At 52.8% G+C, this 20,209-nt stretch overlaps 1 long non-coding RNA gene and 1 other non-coding gene across 2 annotated transcripts; both read right to left on the reverse strand.

The window, feature by feature from the left end:
- Positions 1 to 475: 475 nt before the first annotated feature.
- LOC123359995 lies at positions 476 to 4,481 on the reverse strand. Its single transcript, XR_006575942.1, has 3 exons — positions 4,355 to 4,481; positions 843 to 980; positions 476 to 522 (listed from the first exon to the last, which is right to left on the reverse strand). It is a non-coding gene; the product is annotated as an uncharacterized LOC123359995 (long non-coding RNA).
- Positions 4,482 to 15,802: 11,321 nt separating this feature from the next.
- TRNAS-GCU lies at positions 15,803 to 15,884 on the reverse strand. The gene has a single exon. It is a non-coding gene; the product is annotated as a tRNA-Ser (tRNA).
- Between the last annotated feature and the right edge of the window lie 4,325 nt (positions 15,885 to 20,209).

A 20,209-nucleotide genomic window follows, 5' to 3' on the forward strand; every position in this document is an offset into this window, starting at 1 on the left:
AGAGTTCCGTGGTAGGAAGCCCAACACCCTCCTCATTGTGAGGAGCTGGATATGAAGGGAGGGGAATCTCCCCTAAGCCTCACTGGTGGGTGCCCCCTTCATATCTCACAGAAGCCGCTGGTTAGTAGGGTCAGGATCCAGCACCGGGAGTCTGGTCAGTTTTCCTAGCCCCATTCAAGTGGGTTATTTTCTGTTCCAGAACTGAGGGTATTTCAACCTCCTAATCTCATGGGTCTGCTCCTAGAGTCTAGGCCATTTATTAAACAACTTCAAGCAGGTTTGCCACAATCTGTCCTTCTCCCTTTCGCAACCTGTGCATTTCCTGCCCCGCTCCAACCTCCAAACCAGACTAGGCAAACCTTCCCATCTCTGGTGTACTTGCTGTTCCTCTCCCTCCTTCAGGAACCTATCAGCAACCATGCAATAATCCTACCTTAGCTGGCTCCACTGCAGCCATTTCTCTCCTATGTCCCATGGCAGGATGGGATGAGCTGGAGCGAAACATGGACGTCATTCGGCAGCCTGGCAGGGTGAGAAGGGCAGTTGTGGAGGTTTCAGAACAGGTTTTAGTTAATTTCACATCACGATTCCCCCAGGATCTTTCCCTGCAGACAGACATCCCAGATTCTGCCATGCTGAGAAATGCTCAATCTCTTTATTACAGTGTAGACCTGGCCCCTCCTGCCAGGCTAAGCCCAGAGAGAGATTTTTAACCTCCCTTCTCCATCCCTCCATCCCATAACAAAACCCAGGTCTACACTGGAGGTGGAGGTTGATCTAAGATACGCAACTTCAGCTATGAGAATAGCATAGCTGAAGTCGGCTTACTTAGATGGACTTACCACAGCATCCGACTGCTGCTGCTAACCCATCGACTCCGCATTCGCCCCTTAAGGCAGTGGAGTACTGGAGTTGATGGGAGAGCGCTACCTGCCGATCCGGTGGTAGTGTAGACCTGCTCTTTGTCTCTGAACAGAAGCCTAGAAAAGAGCAGAACCAAAGGCGTCACTGTGGGGGATTCCCTTGGACACTGACCCCAGGGCAGCCATACCCCAACAGGGGGAATATGGAGTCAAGAACCAGCTTTTCCTCTGTCTGATCCTTTTCTTGTTCACTGGAAAGTGGTTCTGCCCAGGGATGCTGCAATACATGTGTCTGGGTGGACTAGAGAGCTGGAAATCTCTCCCCCCACTCATTTCTACCACTGCCCCTTTCAGTCTCTCCTTCCCCTGTCCTGTCTCCCTGCCCCTCTGGCTGGGACAGTCCCATTCCTGGTTCTTTGCTCTCCCACGGCTGGATTTTCTCCTGGCAACTACTAATGAGAGGAGATATTGGGGGGTGGGGGGGGCTGTTTGTGCAGAGTCACTTTCTTGCTAGTCCCCAGCACATTCTCTGAGGTCTGTTACCTGGAGTCTGTGGCTCAGAATTTGTATTAACAAAGCCCAGGTCTGCTAGTACCAGCTGGAGAAAGTCATCCCCTGGGCCGGGCAGAGAAGCAGCTTTAATTAAGGTCACATCCCAGCACAGAGCCCCGCTGGGGGAGCAGCAGCTGCTAAGCCTGGTCTCCCAGATCACAATGGAGGCTGCAGTGTCTGACCCAGGAAGCTGAACCCCAATATCCCGGGCAGAGAGGGACAGAGCGTTTGAGCAGCTTCCCTCCTTTAGCTCTCTGGGGAGAGCAGCTAATGAGAGCCCCTCCTCACAGGGAGAATTGCTGATCTCATTTGCCCCACTGTCCATCTGGAGTCACTCCTTGTCTTTCCATGCAGTGACTCTGGATTAACAATGTTCTCAATGAATCCAGATTTCAGAAAGAAGGAGTCCAGAATGCTGTGGAAGCTAGTGCCATAGTGTGGCAGCGCTAAACCCCTTCCCACCTCCCTCACCCCCCAGATCTAGGGCAAGGAATTGGGGCAGGAATTTTCCCAGTGGAACTGGAAGTTCCTGCAGTTTTCAAGAGGGGAGAAAAGCAAAATCTGTCATTTCACCTCACAGTGTTTGATAAGTGGATAGAAAGTTATCATGGTGACTGGGCCTGGCTGGGGAATGCCAGGAAGTGCTTGGAGCCAGGATTCTGGCACAAGCTGATGAGATAGAAGGAGCAAGGTTAGTAGCAGCCCCCAGAGCCTCCATCCAGGGGCCCCCAAACACCCCCAGTACCCAGGGTCCCACCATATATTCCCTGGGGCCCAGCAACCAGAATCCCTGGCCAGAGACCCCTCAGAGCCCCACCAGCCAGAGAACCCCCACCAGATCTTCACTGCCAGGCTAGGAATCCCAAAGGGTTCCCCGCACCAGCCAGGGACCCCAATTGGGAACTCACTGCCTGCCCAGGACCCCCGCCTGCCCTTCAGCAGAAAGGTAAGACATGTGCATGCCCTGTCACTAGCAAATAATAGTCACCATGGATCCACCCCAAGGTGGCTACATCTTAGCACTGCGGGAAGCAACCCCTCACAGAGACCATTTGTCATGGGCTTTGGGATACTTCTGGACCCACGCTGCACTCAGAGTGACCTCCTCACCCAGTGCCAGCTGGAGAAAAGAAAAGGGTCCAACCAACTCTCCTGTTACCAGCTGGGAACCACTGATCCCCCAAACAGGGGGAGGCCTCTGGCTTTGATGGTATTAAACATGTGTCTGGTCTCTTTCATCAGCAAACATTTCAACAGAGATAAAGGAGGAAGAAATGATTCTCCAAGGAGAGGGGAAAGATGATCACTGGGCAATTTAACCCCCTGCGACAACCAGGATGGAGAACGACTCAGGGCAACAGGTTCCCTCCAAGGAAGGAAAAGTTGCTGGGATTTAGAATAGCCCCAAACCCAAGAGGCTTTTTAATTTATATTTGATAATGACGTAGAAAGAGGGAAATCCTGAGCTTTGAGATCAACGTTCAGAAATGAAAGAGAAAGGGTGGAACTCTGAGAGATTTTGGATCCATTTTAGCCAATTATAGAGAGGAAAGTGGAAAATCAGAGGGATTTTATATCAGTTGTTGGGATGAGGTAAAATCTGAGTGTATTTCACATCAATATCTGATAAATGAATAGAGCGGAAATGGGCAACATTTGCAAACATGTTATATCCATGAATCTGAGGAAAGCTATAAATCTCAGATTTTCTTTGTCTTTTATCATTAGAGAGACAGGGAAAAAATCTCAGGGCATACTCACTTAGAAATAGACAACTAAAGAGGACTGGGGCAAATGTTTAGGGTATTTTATATCAGTCTTTGAGATTTGCAGAGAAAACATGTCACAAGGCAAGCAATTGACAACATGAGAGAAAAACACCAAGGGGGATCTGAGGGGGATTTTATGTTGCTATTAAATAATTAAAGGGAAAAGGGGGACTGTTTGACTGGATTTTATGAGACTATCCAATACATAAACACAAAGTGATGGTTCCCCCCACTGCCACCATTCACATGGGCAGCAAGGAGCTCTTTGAGGAGCTGATTTAAGGGGGCGGGAGGGGGGAGCAGGAAGGCTCCCTGGACAAAGGAAGGGGGCAGCAGCAGGTGATGGACAAGTGACTGGCAACCGAGGGCAGGAGGAAACGGTGTTGGTAGTTGGGGGCAGTAACTGGGAAACCGGGGTCCGGGCAGCCCCCACGGGGGACACGTGCCCCTCCCATCCCCGCCCTGGCAGAGAACCGGCATCTCACCCCCCCCCCCCGGGGCAGCCATGTGCTGGGGAATGACCCAGGGCAACAATTTCCCACCCGGACAAGGACAAATCGCTGCAGGTAAAATGGGTGGGATAATCCCACACATTAGAGAGATTTTAAATTGACACTTGAGAAGTATGGAGAGACCAGGGCAATATGGGGGGAGATCAGAGAGCTGATCATCGGGGGGAATCTCCCTGGATTTTATAGCCACCTGTGATAACGAGAGAAAAGGGGAAAAAGGTGACAAACTTTGTATGCCGGAGGAAGTGGCACAAACAGGGAAGGAATCAGTGAATTTACCCCCCCGCCCGCCAGGGGAATTTCCTGGCTGCACAAAACAGTTCAAATTACCCGCCCCAATGACCCCCCCCGGTGAAACCCCGACTCACCCCCCCCCGCCCCACAGCTCAACTCTCCCCCCCCAACCAACCATCAATTCCCTGCTCAGCCCCCGCCCCCCCGCTGCTCCCATCGCCCTGGGGGGGCCCCTGGAACCAGCGCCCGGCGGAACGTTCCGGCTGATACGGGCGGGGGAAGGGCAGCGGCTTCAGCGGCTGTTACTGAGCATGCGCAGTGCTACGGGGAGCGATTTAATACCCCGCCCCCCCCCACCAGGGGCTCCGGGCTGGGGCTGGGGCTGGGGCGGGCAGAGGGTTAATGCCGGGCCCCCTGCACAGACCCGGACGCAGCAGCAGCTGCTCAGCCCGGGCCCGGCTCACACAGAGGCACCAGCAACAGCTTTGTTCTCCCGTCCCCACGGGGGGCTCGCACGGAGCATGCGCAGTTCCAGCTGCTGACCCCTCCCTCACCCGGGCTGGAGAGGGCGGACGCGCGCCCGGGGCAGGCTGGGAGATGTAGTTCCGGACTCTCCCTGCAGCGGAAGTGACGCCAGCGAGGGAGGCGGAGGCGGTGTGCGAACGCGCCCGGGGCGCTGCGGCGGTTCTGCCTGGCTCGTGCGGGGCCGTTGGAGCCTCTCCCGGCCGGAGAAGGTTTGTGCCGCTGGGGCTCTGGGCATGCGCAGATCGCGGCGGGAGAGACCTTCACTAACCCCCCCCCCCCCAGTGCCCGGCCCGGCTCCGGCCTGGGGCCCCGCGGGTGGGTCCGGCCCCACTGGGGTCCCGGGGGCGGGGGCTGCCGGGGGGGGTTCCGGGGGGGCTGGGAAAGGGGCGGGGGGGGGGGAAGTGTCGGTGCAGCCCGGACATGGCCGGGGGGGGGGGGGGGAGGGGCCGGGGACCCCCCAGGCGCGGGGAGAGAATGGGGGGGGCTGAGATCCCCTCGGATTTACCGCTGCCCCCCCCCGTGGGGACCCCCCGCCCCCCCCGTCCTGCCCCCTTTCTCCCTAGAGAGCCACGAGCAGCCCCCAGGGTGACCCCCCCTCCCCCAACCCCTGAGAAGTTCCCTGTCCCCCCCCCCGATTGTGCCCCATTTTCTCTCCCCTTCGCCAATGGCCAGTTCAGAGCTCGGGTTTGGGGGGTTTCCCCCATTTCCACCTGCAGGGATTTGTCCTTGTGCGGGTGGGAAATGGTTCCCCCGAGTGATTCCTGAGCTGGGCAGAGGGTGACTGGGCAGAGGCTGGGGGGGCCCTGAGACAGGGACACCGCTGGGCTGGGCTGGGGGGGGCCTCTCTCTGCTGGCAACGGGGCCTGGGAAGGGCCAGGAAGGGGAGGGAGGAGCAAGTGTCCCCCATGGAGACGGCCCAGCCCCAGGTTTCCCAGTCCAGCTACTCCCCCCCCCTACCCCCCCCTGCCCAACCCAGCAGCTCCCCCCCCCGCCCCAGTCACATTCCCAGACCCCACAGCCAGTGACTTTCTCAGTCACAGCCGGTGACCTTCTGACTCCAGCCCCACTCCTCGAAAATCTTCCCGCTTTTCTCTCCAGATGTGTGACTGAGATCAGGGCTCTTATCATACTGAGCGTGGCCCTGTTCTGCCAGGCGCTGCAGAGACCCCAACTGAGATCTGGGCCCTGTTCTGCCAGGCGCTGCAGAGACCCCAACTGAGATCTGGGCCCTGTTCTGCCAGGCGCTGCAGACACCCCAGGTGAGATCAGACCCCACTATTGTGCCAGGTAAAACTGAGACCTGGACCAAGATCACGGCCCCCCTTGTGCCGGGCAGCACACGACTGTGGCCCAAACTGCTGCCTCCATTGTGCTGGGCACTTCAGAGACCTCGACTGAGATCTGTGTCCCCGTTGGGTCTGGCATTGCAATGACCCCAACCCAGATCACACCCCACCTCTGTACTGGGCACTGCACTGACCCTGACAGAGATCCTGGCCCCACATTTTGCCAGGCGCTGCAGGGGCCCTAAACAAAATCCAGGATCCTGTAATGCCGGGAGTTGCAGAGCCCCGACTGAGATCAGGCCCCCTGTTGTGCAGGGCTCTGCGCAGACACTGACCAAGGTCAGGGTCCCCATTGTGACAGGTGCTGAACAGACACCCAGGGTATCTCTACCCTGCCATTAACACCCCCGCCCCCCAGCTGGCCCATGGCAGCTGCCTCAGGTTCACAGGGCTCAGGCGAAGGTTAATGGTAGTGTAGATGTCTGGGTTGGGCTGGAGCCAGGCAGTAGGACCCTGCGAGGTGGGAGGGTGCCAGACCTTGGGCTGCAGCCCCAGCTAGAACATGGACACCACAATTAAACAGCCCCACAGCCTGAGCCGTGTGAGCCCAAGTCAGCGGGCACGGGGCAGCCGCCGGTGTCTGACTGCAGTGTGGATGTGCCCACAGGGACAGAGGCCTTGCCACAAAAAGCTCAGAGGCCAAATAGGCCAATGGTGGGAGGCGACTCTCCATTTTACAGATGGGGAAACTGATGCTCCGAGAGCTGAAGTAATTTGCTCAAGTTTCCATAGAGAATTTGGGGCAAAACTGGGAACTGAACCCAGATTGTTTGAATTCTTGTCTCTCCACTTAACCCCAAGCCCAGCGTGTGTGTGTGCAGCGTGTTTTGGGCTGTGTCTGCCTTGCATTGGCTTCCAAGGGAGGCTGTGGCATTTCCTTCATTGGAGGTTTCTAAGACCAGGTTAGAGATACACCAGTCTGGGAATGTCTAGGGATACTTGGTCCTGCCTCAGCACAGGGGGCTGGAGTAGACGCCCTCTCAAGATCCCTTCCAGGCCTATACTGAAATATTTCTGTTTTGTGCTGTGCCCTGTTCTATGCTGAGCTGTTTTGCATGGTGCCGTTTGGAACTGGGATCGCCCCGTGCTGTGCTGCAGAGTTTTATGGTGCATTGTTTTGCCTCAGCTTGTTTGGTGTCTGTTGTGTTGGTTTGAGTTGAGTTCTTTCGCATTGTGTACTTTTGTCCTAGGGTGTGTTAGTTTGCATTGTGTTGCTTTCTTCTCCTTTGTATTGTGTCATTTTAGGCTGTGGAGTGTCGTTTTTTGTTGTTGTTTTTCTGAATTGCCTGACACTATGTTGTGGTGGGGTTTACTCTGTACGTTGTGTTTTATACGTATCTATTTCCTAGCATCAGAGACATGTAGAGCTGGGCAGGACCTCAAGATGTCATCAAGTCCAGCTCTCTCTGCCGAGGCAGGACCAAGTCTATGTAGATTCTCTGCCAGAGCTTTGTCCTACCTGTTGGTAAAAACTTCCAGGGATAGAGACTCCACAGCCCCCCTTGTAAGACCCTTCCAGAGGGAGGGGAATGAGTGGGAGGGGGTTGAGAGGCACTGGCTGGGGGGGTCTCTGCGGGAGGAGGGAATGGGGGGGGTCTGAGAGGCGGTGGCTAGGGGAGGGGGCTGGCTGAGGGGGCTCGGGGGGGGGGGAGACCGAGCTGGGGAGGTCCTAGGCGGAGACCTGGGAAAGGGGCGGATGGAAAGTGTCTGTGCAGCCGGAACATGGCCGGGGGAGCAGAAGAGCCGGTGACCCCCGAGGAACGGGGAGAGAAGGGGGGGGACAGAGATCCCCTCGGATTTACCGCTGCCCCCTCCCGTGGGGACAGGCAGCACACGACTGCAGCCCATATTGCTGCCTCCATTGTGCTGGGCACTTCAGAGACCCCGACTGAGATCTGTGTCCCCGTTGGCTCTGGCACAGATCACGCCCCACCACTGTACTGGGCACTGCACAGACCCTGACAGAGCTCCAAGCCCCACATTTTGCCAGGTGCTGCAGGGACCCCAAACAAAATCCGGGATCCTGTAATGCCGTGAGTTGCAGAGCCCCCAGCCGAGATCAGGCCCCCTGTGTGCAGGGCTCTGCACAGACACTGACCAAGCTCAGGGTCCCCATTGTGACAGGTGCTGCACAGACACCCAGGGTATCTCTACCCTGCCGTTAAACCCCCCCCCCCCCCAGCTCACAGGGCTCAGGCGAAGGGGCTGGTTAATTGCCGTATAGATGTCTGGGGAAACTGAAGCTCCGAGAGCTGAAGTAATTTGCTCAAGTTTGCATGGAGAATTTGGGACAAAACTGGGAACTGAACCAGATTGTTTGAATTCTTGCCTCTCCGCTTAACTGCAAGCCCAGCGTGTGTGTGTACAGCTTGTTTTGGGCTGTGTCTGCCTTGCATTGGCTTCCAAGGGAGGCTGTGGCATTTCCTTGACTGGAGGTTTCTAAGACCAGGTTAGAGATACACCAGTCTGGGAATGTCTAGGGATACTTGGTCCTGCCTCAGCACAGGGGGCTGGAGTAGATGCCCTCTCAAGATCCCTTCCAGGCCTACACTGAAATATTTCTGTTTTGTGCTGTGCCCTGTTCTATGCTGAGCTGTTTTGCATGGTGCCGTTTGTGACTGCACCATGTTGTGTTGCATAGTTTTATGGTGCATTGTTTTGCCTCAGTGTGTTGGGTGCCTGTGTCGTGCTGGTTTGAGTTGAGTTCTCTCATTGTGTAATTTGGTCCTAGGGTGTGTTAGTGAGCAGTGTGTTGTTTTCTTTTCCTTTGTATTGTCATTTTATGCTGTGTTTTTTTTTTTCCTGAATTGCCTGACGTTGTGGTTTTTACTCTGTACGTTGTGTTTTATACGTATCTATTTCATAGCATCAGAGACATGTAGTGCTGGGCAGGAGCTCAAGATGTCATCAAGTCCAGCTCTCTCTGCCGAGGCAGGACCAAGTCTATGTAGATTCCCTCTGACAGAGCTTTGTCCTACCTGCTTGTCACGGAGTCCCCGGGCGATGCTCTGGAACTGCTCCCCACGAAGCCAGTCAGGACTTTGGGGAGCCTCCTCTCCCTTGGAGCAGACTGTCTTCAGGGCAAGAAGCTCACACGGCTTCACCTCCTGGGTCTCTCCTTGGAGCATTCAGCATCCTCTGTCCCTCCGTGCGCTTCCCACAGCGAGTCCACCCAGGCAGTGTCCTGGGGGGGCCACAGGGCCCTGCCCCCCCATTTCGCAGTCAGGCGTGACTCTTAGCCAGCCAGTAACACAGAGGTTTATTCGATGACAGGAACACGGGCTAAAACAGAGCTTGTAGGTACAGAGAACCAGACCCCTCAGCCGGGTCCATTCTGGGGCCCAGCGAGGCAGACCCCCACGTCTGCCCTCACGCCTCGTCCCCAGCCAGCTCCAGACTGAAACCCCCTCCAGCCCCTCCTCCTCTGGGCTTTGTCTCTTTCCCGGGCCAGGAGGTCACCTGATCTCTCTGTTCACCTTCAGCCATCCCCTTGCGGGGGGAAGGGTCCCAGCCATTTGTTGCTGGGATACAAAGTGTCGGCCATTTATGCACAGTGGGGACTTAAGAAATGCCTAGGGGAAACTGAGGCACCCACACAGTATTCAGAGGGAACACTAAGAACAGCCCCACTTCGTCACATTGCTCTTAGAAACTTCCAGGGACAGAGACTCCCCAGCCCCCCTTGTAAGACTATTCCTGAGCTGAGCTGCCTTAGCTCTGGGGACCCCCCCCACAGATTTGAGTGGTGAGCAGCTCTGTAGAGAGAGGAGACCCCAGTGAGTGGGCAGCTGGGTCAATAGACTAAAGTTGGGAGGTGAAACATTGATGTGTCCAAGGTCACCCAGGCTTCCCTGACCGAGCTAGAAATAGATCCCAGTTCTAGTGCCCCCGTACTGCTGGTCTGGGCACTGAAGGGCACTGCCACACTGGGGTTTTAGGCAGTGGTGCAAACTCTTAGTATAGACAGAATTTACACTAGTGCACTCGGATTGGCACTGGTGCACCATGTCCCAGTTTGAAGGTTTGGGATGTGGGGGGACAGTGACCTCTCTGAGGCCTGGGGCTGGCTGAACAGTGCAGCTGGTAGCAGAGGGGCAGCAGAGAGTGCTGGAGATCTGAGCCAGGAGCTCAGCCCCACAGGGCTGGACACTGACTTCTCCTGACCCAGGACACCCCCCACCCCCAGCTGTGTGCAGGGACTGCAGCTGAGCTGCCCTGCCAAGACAGCCTGTGCATCCATGGGCAAACCACCTCTTCCTGCAGCCTAATGCAATGGGGACCGGGACCTTTCCAAGCTGCGGGTGATGTGGCTCGGGCATTAATGGGGTCTGTTCCCGGCTCTGTCCCTGACCTGCTTGGTGACCTTGCGTAAGTCACAGCCCCCTCTGTTTTCCTCCTACCCATTGTCTACTTGGACTGTGATCTCTTTGGGGCAAGGACGGTCCCTCTCTGTCTGTGCAGTGCCCAGCACAATGCGGGTCCTGATCTCAGTCAGGGTCTCTGCCATACACAGCACGATGGGGCCCTGATCTCCAGCAGTGTCTGTGCAACACAAGCCATAGTTTATAGACTCACAGACTTTAAGGCCAGAAGTACTAACCCTTCCCTGTGTCTACTGGAAATACCTCGCCTGATGCATTCTAGGACTGCATTAGCCTATTTCACGGCCATACCACACTGGCAGCTCATAATTACCCTGTGATCAACCAATACACCCAGGTCTTTCTCCTCCTCTGTCACTTCCAACTGATAAGTCTCCAGGTCATTGCAAAAATTCTTGTCACTAGTCCCTAAGTGCATAATTTTGCAATATTAATTTTCATCCCATTTCTATTACTCCGGCTTTCAAGGTCATGCAGTTCTTCTGGTATGATTTGCTTGTCCTCCACATTGGCAATCCCTCCCGGCTTTGTGTCCCACTCCCACTTCTTGTGCCAAGGTCACTAATAAAAATGTTGAGTAAGATTGGTCCCAAAACTGATCTCTGAGGAACTCCACTAGTAACCTCCCTCCAGCCTGACAACCCACCGTTCAGTATGACCCCCTTGTAGACTCCCCTTTAACCAATTCTTTATTAACCTTTCAGTTCTCATATTAATCCCCATCTTCTCCAATGTAACGACTAGTTTCCCACGTGGAACTGTATCAGATGCCTGTATCAAATGCCAGGTTTCTCTGGCACCATCTACCGTTTGTAACACCATGTTTTATTTATTTATAGTGCTGAAGGCTGGAAGGAACTGTTAGCAATGGCTGAGAATGGCCATGTGGAGGTTGGGGAGGGAATGGCAATTCACAGCTAAGGCACCAACCTTAATTCTGCCCTGTAGTGACACCAGGCAATTGCCGTAGGGCTACGAATTCGGCATTTCAGTATATAAAGTTCCAGATTAGATTATACTGATTTGTAAAGACACGTGAAATCTTTCCCTCAGAATATCACCTTCACTAGGTTTTTGGTTTTTTATTGGTGATTCCCAGAAGTCAATAGATAAATAACATTCTATCAGTTATGAAGTGGCCGTTTCATATTTCTGGGGAGTGTCTGTCATTTTGCACAAGGGCCAGGTCCTTGGAGAGACGGAACCTTGATTTCATTTTAACTGGTCCATGCTCAGCAGCTTCTGGAATTTGGTTCAAAGTATTTACATGTTTCCCTGGCCTGTTCTTAAAAGTGCTGCTTTAGAAAGTGGGAGGGGCAGGAACTCACTACAGGCTAAATAGCTGAGTCCCTTAGATATTTATAGCTCATCGGAAGGAGGACGGGGATTGGGGGTGTCTGGGGATTTAATAATAAACACACAAATATCATTGTTCTTAGTGAGTTTTCATCTTCTAATTCCCATAACCCACTAATGATCTCTGGCTGCCCCCGGCAGTCTGGGGAGGGAGAACTAGTAAACTCCTGGGGCCAGTGTGGAGCCTAAGGCACAAGGATCTTTTTGTGGCCGGCTCAAAGTCACCCAGAGTGAAATTCACTTCCCTGGATAAATCCCTAGTTGCTGGGCTCTGCAGAGGGGTGGGGAGGTGAATTCCATCCCCCATTCTTGAGCATGGACCCCCCTCCAATCCTCACCCCAATCGCAGACAGTACCCCCACCTTCCCCTGCAGTGACGGACCCACTTGATGCTGCCAGAGCCATCTGCCATGGGACCTGGAGGGGACAGAGGCCCAGCTCCAGAACTGCTACCCCTGCCCACAGCCCCCAAGCTGTGCTGGAGTTGCCCTGGCTTTCCAGTCTGCAGATGGGTCTAGCTGTACCCAGCCCATGCACACACCACACACACACTTCCTCATAACACACATCCCAGGCTGGGGAAAGACCATCTGGGGCTGGCTGCAGTCTCCCCTTGCTGCTGTGAGAGGAATGGGGTGGTCCCTCATATAGGACACAAACATACCCAGGGGCAGAAGGGAAATGTAGTTTCTTCCAGGGGATTGAAAATGTTTGATTTAGAGTCCTGAGCTCTGTCTTCCTGTTTGTCTCCTTCTGCCCCTTTCAGATCTCTTGGAGAGACAAGGTGGGTGAGGTCATTTCTTTTAGAACCAATTAAAATCCCTCTCTTTGATATCTTGGGACCAACATGGCTACAACAACTCTTTTCCATTTGTAACCCCTTCCCCTCTCATCTCCTCCTGAGCTGAGACTGTCCCATGTGATGGGAGAATAAGGGTTCAGTCCTGTAACTGGATTGGGTCGTGCCAGCACTGACGGGAGTGAAAGCCTGTGTGCGTTAATGACAGCAGCAGCTCTGGGACTCGACGCATAGGGAGAAGAGATGGGAGTGAGCAGGTTGTTTGTGCCGGGTGTGAGTTACTCGTGGGAATTCTGGGCCACTGCGTACGCACAGAATTCACGTCCAGTGCAGAATTTCTTTTTTTTTTTTTGCATGAAGAAAATAAATTCTGCCTGAGAAGTGCTGCTGTTCTGTCTTTCACCCACCCTGTCGCACCAGAACAGGCAGCAGCCAGCTGGGTTCATCTTGGTGGGAAATTGTTGCCCGGAGCTATACCCCAAATGGGAAGAGAGTTAGTGGGTGCAGCTTGGGAGAGTCCTGAGACACGGCTGCCGCTGGGGGTGGGGACAGGGTGGTCATTCTCAACTCGCAAGAGGGTGTGGAAAGGGCAGAGGAGGAGCCAGTGTCCCCTGTGGAGACTGCCCAGCCCCAGGTTATCCAGTCCCAGGCGCTTCTTCCCCCACCATACCCCAAACCTCTTCACCCCTCCAACCATCAGTTGCCAGGCTTCCCTCGCTGCTCCCCCTTCCTGACTGGCAGAGACCCTCTGAGCCAGTCATGTGTCAGGGCTCAACCCTCTGGCTGAGGCCTTGGGGCACTTTCTCCCCCTCTCGGGGCACCACGCCACAGGGGCCCCACAAATCTACATTGCTCAGGCCTTGGCTTCAGCCCTGGTGGTGGGGCTCAGGGCCCTGGACTTCAGCTCCATGCGCTGGGTCTTCAGCTTTCTGCCCTGGGCCTCAGCGAGTCCAATGCCGGCCTTGCTTGGCAGCCCCCCTGAAACCTGCTAGTGTCCCCCCTAGCGGGCCCAGGACCCCTGGTTGAGAACCACCGCCTTACCCCTGGGCTTACATTGCAGTGTAGACATACCCTGAGAGGGCATCTATACTGTGATAAAATCCCTGTGGCCCGGCTGGCCTGGATGATCTGATTTGGGCTCCTGGGGCTCAGACTGGAGCGCAGGCTTCGAGACCCTCACCCCTCGTGGGGTCTCGGAGGCCACACTGTAATTTTATAACCCTGCAGCACAAGCCCCACAAGCCTGAATCAACTGACCCAGGGTTTGAGAATAGTGACTTGGGTGTGTTAATGGCAGTGTAGACATAATGCTAGGCTATGTCCACACTGCAATGAAACACCCAGCGCTGTCCCGTGCCAGTGCAGGCTCCCAGACTAGGGCCGTGGGGTGGTAAATTTGCAGCGTAGACATCTCGGCTCAGGCTCAATACCGGGCTCTGGGAGCCCTCAAGGTTGGGAGGGAGTTTAGCAAGTGAAAAAGGTAAAATGGCAGTGGAGTATTACCCTGGACTCGACGGCATTTCTCCATTGGTCTGTCTGCTTTGGGGCAGGGACAATAACACGTCCTGCTGCATTCGTTATTTCAAAGGGCAGTTTAGGATTTTCATTCTCACACACGGTGCACAAAGCAGGACTCAACCCTCGGTATAAACTAAATGAGCCACTCACAGATTCTGGCAGCCACAATGAGCCATTTGGTGTGAGAGCCCAGACCTGCCCCTGTCCCAGAGGGAGGGGGGTTTATCTGTGTTGGGCTGGACCACTGACCTATCAGCTCTTAACTCTCAGACTTTCAGTAATTCTGTTATCAGTATAATTTAAACAGCCATACTGGGCTGGACCAAAAGCCCATTTAGTTCTCTGACAGTAGCCAATACCAGGTGCCCCAAGAGTTACTCATCAAGGCACCACTGGGAGTTGGACCCAGGATCTCCTGTTTACAAGGCAGGTGCTTTAGCCAGCTAAGCCATAGTGCCTGCTTGTGGCTAAAACTCAGTGTCTCGCCACACCTGACTCCCTGCCATCCCCACTGGGGCCTGACAAGCTTTGCTTGTGTTTGGATTCTGCAAAGCAGAGGAGCAGGTGAGGTTTTCCTTGCAAGCTGTGTGTGTGTTTGTGTGTGTGAATCTTTGGCCAGGTCTGCACTACAAAGTTATTTCAGCATCATTATATTGCTCAGGTATGTGAAAAACACACACAATTCCCTCAGTCAGCAGCTTTTGGCTGGTGCACACACTGCAATGCCACGTCTGGTGACAAAACTGCCCTGTTTTGGTGACAAAATAAAACCACCTCAATGGGAGGCCTAGAGCTTTGTGCAGCAAACTTAAAGTGACAAATTGTCAGTGTAAATGCTGCTGGTCATTATATCACCATAACTGGCCTCCCACCAGTATCCCACCATGCCTGCCATGAACTCACCTGTCCTGCATTTCTGCTACAGAGGCTGGGCCCCTCCCCTTTCATAGCTCCAGAAAGTTCTGATAGCTGAGCCGCTATCTACGCCGGGATTAGGTTGATAGAACTGCATTGCCAGCCTAAGTAATGTAATTACACCAACCTAATTTCATAGTGTAGACCTGTCCAAAGAATCACACCCACACCTTCGGAGCAAAACTTCACCTGCTCCTCTGCTTTACAGAAGCCAAACACGAGCAACACTTGTCAGGGCCCAGTGGGGATTAGCAGAGAGTCAGGTGTGGGCAAACACGCTGCTTTACGTAACAGCAGGTTCCATGGCTTGGCTGGTTACATCACCTGCTTTGTAAACAAGATCCTGGGTTCAACTCCCAGTGGTACCTTGGGGAGTGGCTTTTGGGGCACCTGGTATGGCTACTGTCAGAAGACAAGATTCAGAGCTAGATGGACCTATGGTTTAAATTACACTCGCAGGCACTGATAAAGGATTACTGAAAGTTTGGGTGTTAAGAGCTGATAGGTCAGTGGTCCAGTACCCTCAAGGTGGTTTTAGCTGGAAACACACCGGGAGGACAAAGACTGAACTGAACTGATTCAGAAATCAGAAGAGAATAATAACAATAATACTTTCAAACCAAAATCCCCAAACAGATTAGTATTGGTTTTTCAGTTTGGGGAATTTTGTTTTCTCAGTCAGACCTTGCCAAGGGAAGCAGGGAGAAAATGTTTGAGTTGCCTCCTTCAGAACAGCTTGGCCTAGACACTAGCTCTGGTTCACTGCTCTGGCCTTGCTCGGGTTGAGGGTATTTTAATAATTTGGGCAGGTCCCAGGGTGTTTGGAGGAGATGACGAGGATGTTCCCTTTTGAGATAAAAATTAAGAAATACAGGACTAGAAAATTCTTTTTTTAAGAAATCTGGAATTTAGACATTTTATTTAAAGCAAGAGAGTTCTGAGTTTCTGAGAAGGTTTTGGTTTCAAGAAGCAACATTGTACTAAAGGGGAACATGGTTGTCTACAAAGGAGGAGTAATGACTAAACGCATCCAATGAGGATGGGATTTGAACCCATGTGTGCAGAGCACAATGGAGTAGCAGTCCATCGCCTTAATCACTTGGCCACCTCATCTGACTTGTTAAGAAAAAGACAGGAGGAAAAATCTAAGGCCAGCAGAGCTAGGGACACTAAGGAGTTTTTAAATACTAAGCAGAAGCAGGGGCTGAATGAGCTCCCCCCTCACATCTAGTGAGTAGCTGGGGGAAAGACTTCAGGAACAGACCGTGTTTGCGTAGACACACCTACTCTGCCTAGCTATGCAGCATGATGGGGCCACTTTCCCAAAATGACCAGTTTTGGCTGGTGGCGGGTTACAAATCACTTTAGGATTGAGTGGAATGAAATGTTATTATCCTTCCTGCATGAGTGAAGGGCAGCAGAACATACCTAATCTGTCCTGATCGAGGGGTCGGTGGGTGAGGAATTGCTTTTATCGGACTTTGTAGAAGTGATTGAGAACATCACCCTAAACCAGAGGTCCCCAAACATTTCACACTGTGCCCTCTTAGCCATGGCTGTGGCCCCTCGGAAGCCGCAGTCAAGAACCGGGGCTGGGAGTGGGGCTGTTGCTTGCTGGGGAGAGGGGTGCAGACAGGGGTAAGGAGGTCAAGGCCAAGCTGGGAGCCAGAGGCCCAGGCTGAGGGTGGGGTTGAGGAAGAGCTGGGACAGAGTGGGGCTGAGTGCTGCTCCCTCCATGGGGGCTGGCTCAGGCCCTGAGGTGCCCCCATGAATGTTCCTCTGTGTCCCCCTAGGAGTCATGCCCCACATTTTGGGAACCACTGAACCCTACTCACTAATCAGGGGCTAGTGATGCCAAAGCCCAGGGAAAGGGAGAACAAGTGTGGGGCCCCAGCACTGGAGCCATGTGAAGGGGTTGCAGGAGAGGGGCAATGGCTGGTGGCCCAGGGAGTTAAGGGCAAAGGGGGCACAGGAGGGGGCAGGAGTTAGGGGTGAAGGAGGTGCAAGGGTTGGGAGTGCAGGAGCTAGCGGTAAAGGGGGAGTGGGGATCGTCCAGGGGCAATGGGGAAGTGCCAAAGTACAAGCTTTGCCCAGGGCACCATTTTCCCTAATGCTGGTCTGAGCAAACAATTGGAAATGACCCTTCAGTGAGACCAGAACCATAGTGTAGAAAAGCCCCTTTGTTAAGTGGTGGTGGCTGAGTGCTTAGGGTGATGGGTTAAAAAGCAATAAGTGCCTTTTTGTGGAGGTTTGAGTCTTGCCTGCTAGGCAAGGCTGGTGTGTGGTGTATCCATGGCTGTACTTTCAGTGTCTAATCACCCACGGTGCCACAGGGAGCCAAGTCTAGACATATTCGGAGGCTCTATGCCAGGGTTTCTCAAACTTCCTTTCACTGCAACCCCCTTCTGCCAAAAAGAACTTACTACATGGCCCTGGAAAGAGGGACCAAGCCCCTCCCCACTGCGCAGAGTCAGGGGAGACAAAGCCTGAGCCCTGCCCCAGTTAGGGGAGGGCAAAACCAGAGCTTGAGGGATTCAGCCCTGGGTGGTGGGGCTCAGACGTTTGGCTTCAGCCCCAGGCCCAAACAAGTCTAATGCCAGCCCTGGTGACCCCATTAAAACAGGGTCACGACCCACTTTGGGGTCCTGACTCACAGTTTGAGAACCACTGCTCTGTGCTGAGGGGAGAGAGTTTTCCTGTGGGTGCAGTTAATCCACTTCCCCAAGAGGTGGCAGCTATGTCACTGGGAGAAGCTATATCAGTGGGTGTGCAAGCTGTGGTGTTTACCACATTTAAGAAGTTTAATCAAACCCCATTTTTAAAACCACTTGTGGTGTGGGAATGGCAAAGGACCTCAATGAAGCAGGGTCTGTCCGTCAAAGTCCTGGAGATCATGAGTCCATTCTTTTATTGTCATGGGGGTATAGCTCAGTGGTCGAGTGCTTGCCTGTCCATCAATTGCTCTTTGGTTCAAACCCCTGTGTTCTCTTATAACCTTTTTTCTTTTTTTTTTTAAAAAGGAAAACATTTTCATTTCCATTCTCCATTATGTTCAGAAGCTCCACTATACGGGGGTGCTTGATATGAATGTAAACACTCAACATTTCATTGTCCAAATGCATAAAAACCTAGCGAAGCTGTCCATCAGCTGAAATCAGTTACAATCCTCTAAGTGTCTAGTTTATGTTTTCATCAATTAAACAAAGGGATCATATGAATGTACATTTGCAGATCCCTCTTCTCCAGGAGCTGTGCTGTGCAGAAGAACAAAAGCCACATCCAGCTGCAGTTCAGGAGTCTGATGACCAAAGAGCCACCAAATGTTTTGAGGGCTGGAGAAAAATGCCTTCTAGTGAGCTATTGAACGAGCTCAACCTGTTTAGCTTATCAAAATAAGATTGAAAGGTGACTTCATTGAAGTGTTGAAGGGCCTTAATGGAGAGAAAAGGTTGTGTATTAAAGGGCCCTTTAATCTAGCAGAGAAAGGCATAGCAAGACCCAGTGGCTGGAAGGTGAAAAGAGACAAATTCATATTACAAATAAGACACAAATATTCAACAGCGAGGATGATTCACCAGAGGAACAAACTACCAAGGAAAGTGGTGGATTCTCCATCTCCTGATGTCATTTAATGAAGACTAGATGCCTTTCTGGAATGTTTGCTCCAAAAGTAGCTATTGTGTCATACAGGAGGCCTGTGATATGCAGGGGGTCAGATTAGATGCTCTAATGGTCTCTTCTGTCCATAAAGTCGACTAATTTCTGAAAAACTGAGTGTAGCATTGGGAGCAGCATCTGATGTTTTCCTGTCTAGCCGGCTTGCTTCCTAGAACGAACGCTCCTTGAGTGGGGTGATCCACAGGGAGTAGCTCAAACCTCCGAAGTGCCTGGCCAGGGGCAGGACATTAGCACAGCAAGGGAGGGGTGTGGCAGTGACATCACAAAGGCCTTTTGCAGGACCTCAGACTATTGGTCAAAGGTGGTGGGGAGGTGGTGACCTCACAGAGAGATGCTGACATCAGCCAGGCAGGACAGGGGCGAGGGGCCAGGGAAACCTCAGAGACCCCTGTGGCTTTGCTTCAGCAAGTCTCCTTCCCCAGGTCTCTCTTTGAGGACTGAGAGTATTCGGGTTCACGTACGTGAGCGCCAGCAGGAACCTCTTTAGAGTTTTCTCCTTCCCTTTGCCTGATTTTACTAGAAAACAGATGTCCCTGTTTACAAGGTCAGAGCCTCCTTGAGGTTTGAAACCTGTTCAGTCTGATCCATCTGGTGACAGTTGAATTCTAGGCATGGAAAACATGAGCTTAAGGAGGCAGAATTTTATTCCACACTTGGGATTTTGTCCCATAGAATCACTGGGGATATTAGGGTTTGTCCTTTTTGTTTCACCTTTTCCTCCATCCCTCCCTCCCTCCCTCCTTCCTTTCTCTTCTTCTCTTGCTTCTTTTGTCCTTTCTCCTGTTCCCCTCCCAACACCAGGAGCAGTGTGTGTGTGTGTGTGTGTGTTCTGTGTAAGACACTGCAGGCATCTAAACAGACCACAGTTCCTGAAAACATGCACATCATGAACTTTGCCCGGCCACCCGAACGTTGATGTTGGTAAAACGTCCCCTATGGTCCACCAGTGCTTGCAGCACCATTGAAAAGGAGCCCGATTTCTCAGCAGCTGACTGTGGAAGAGGTGGACGATAAGGTGCGAGGAGGTGAAAACGGCCATAACTGCAGCGGGCTCCATGCTCGCAGTGCTGTGGCGTCCGCGCTGTCACTGACCACAAAAGTGCACGAACAGATTTCCCGCCGGCGCTTTCAGGGAGTGAGGGCGTGACTGACGGTTCAATGATGACAGTTACCCAAAACCACCCTCGACACATTTTTTCCCCCAGCAGGCATTGGGGGCTCTACCCAGCATTCCAATGGGCAGCGGGGACTGCGGGAACTGTGGGATAGCTTCCCACAGTGCACCGCTTCCAAAGTCGACGCTGGCCCCGTTAGTGTGGACTCACAAAGTCGAATTAGTGTCCTTAGTGTGGATACACAAATTCGACTTCGTAAGGTAGATTCCACAAATTCGAATTAAGTTGAATCGAACTACTCTTGTAGTGTAGACATACCCACAGAAAACAATCTTTATTGCCATAAACTTTCACTGGTTCTTTGTTTTAACCCCTAGGAATGTACCTGTTAGACAATCAAAAGAGTTTCTCCATTTCTGTGGACCTCAAATCTGAATTCAACATAGATATTTTATACTACTAACATTGTATCAAAGTATTCATTAAATGTTAACTTGAGACCATGGGCGGAGACATTATGTAACCTGTTAACCATTGGCTGCTGTGCTATCTTGTCTTGGTGCAGAACTTATCCTGGGGTGTGGAACTGCCTACCCTGTCACTTTCCCCCACCCATGGAAAACCTATATATTCTGCTGTAATCAA

The sequence above is a fragment of the Mauremys mutica genome, unplaced genomic scaffold (assembly GCF_020497125.1).
Source record: "Mauremys mutica isolate MM-2020 ecotype Southern unplaced genomic scaffold, ASM2049712v1 Super-Scaffold_100201, whole genome shotgun sequence".
Classification (NCBI taxonomy): Eukaryota; Metazoa; Chordata; order Testudines; family Geoemydidae; genus Mauremys; species Mauremys mutica.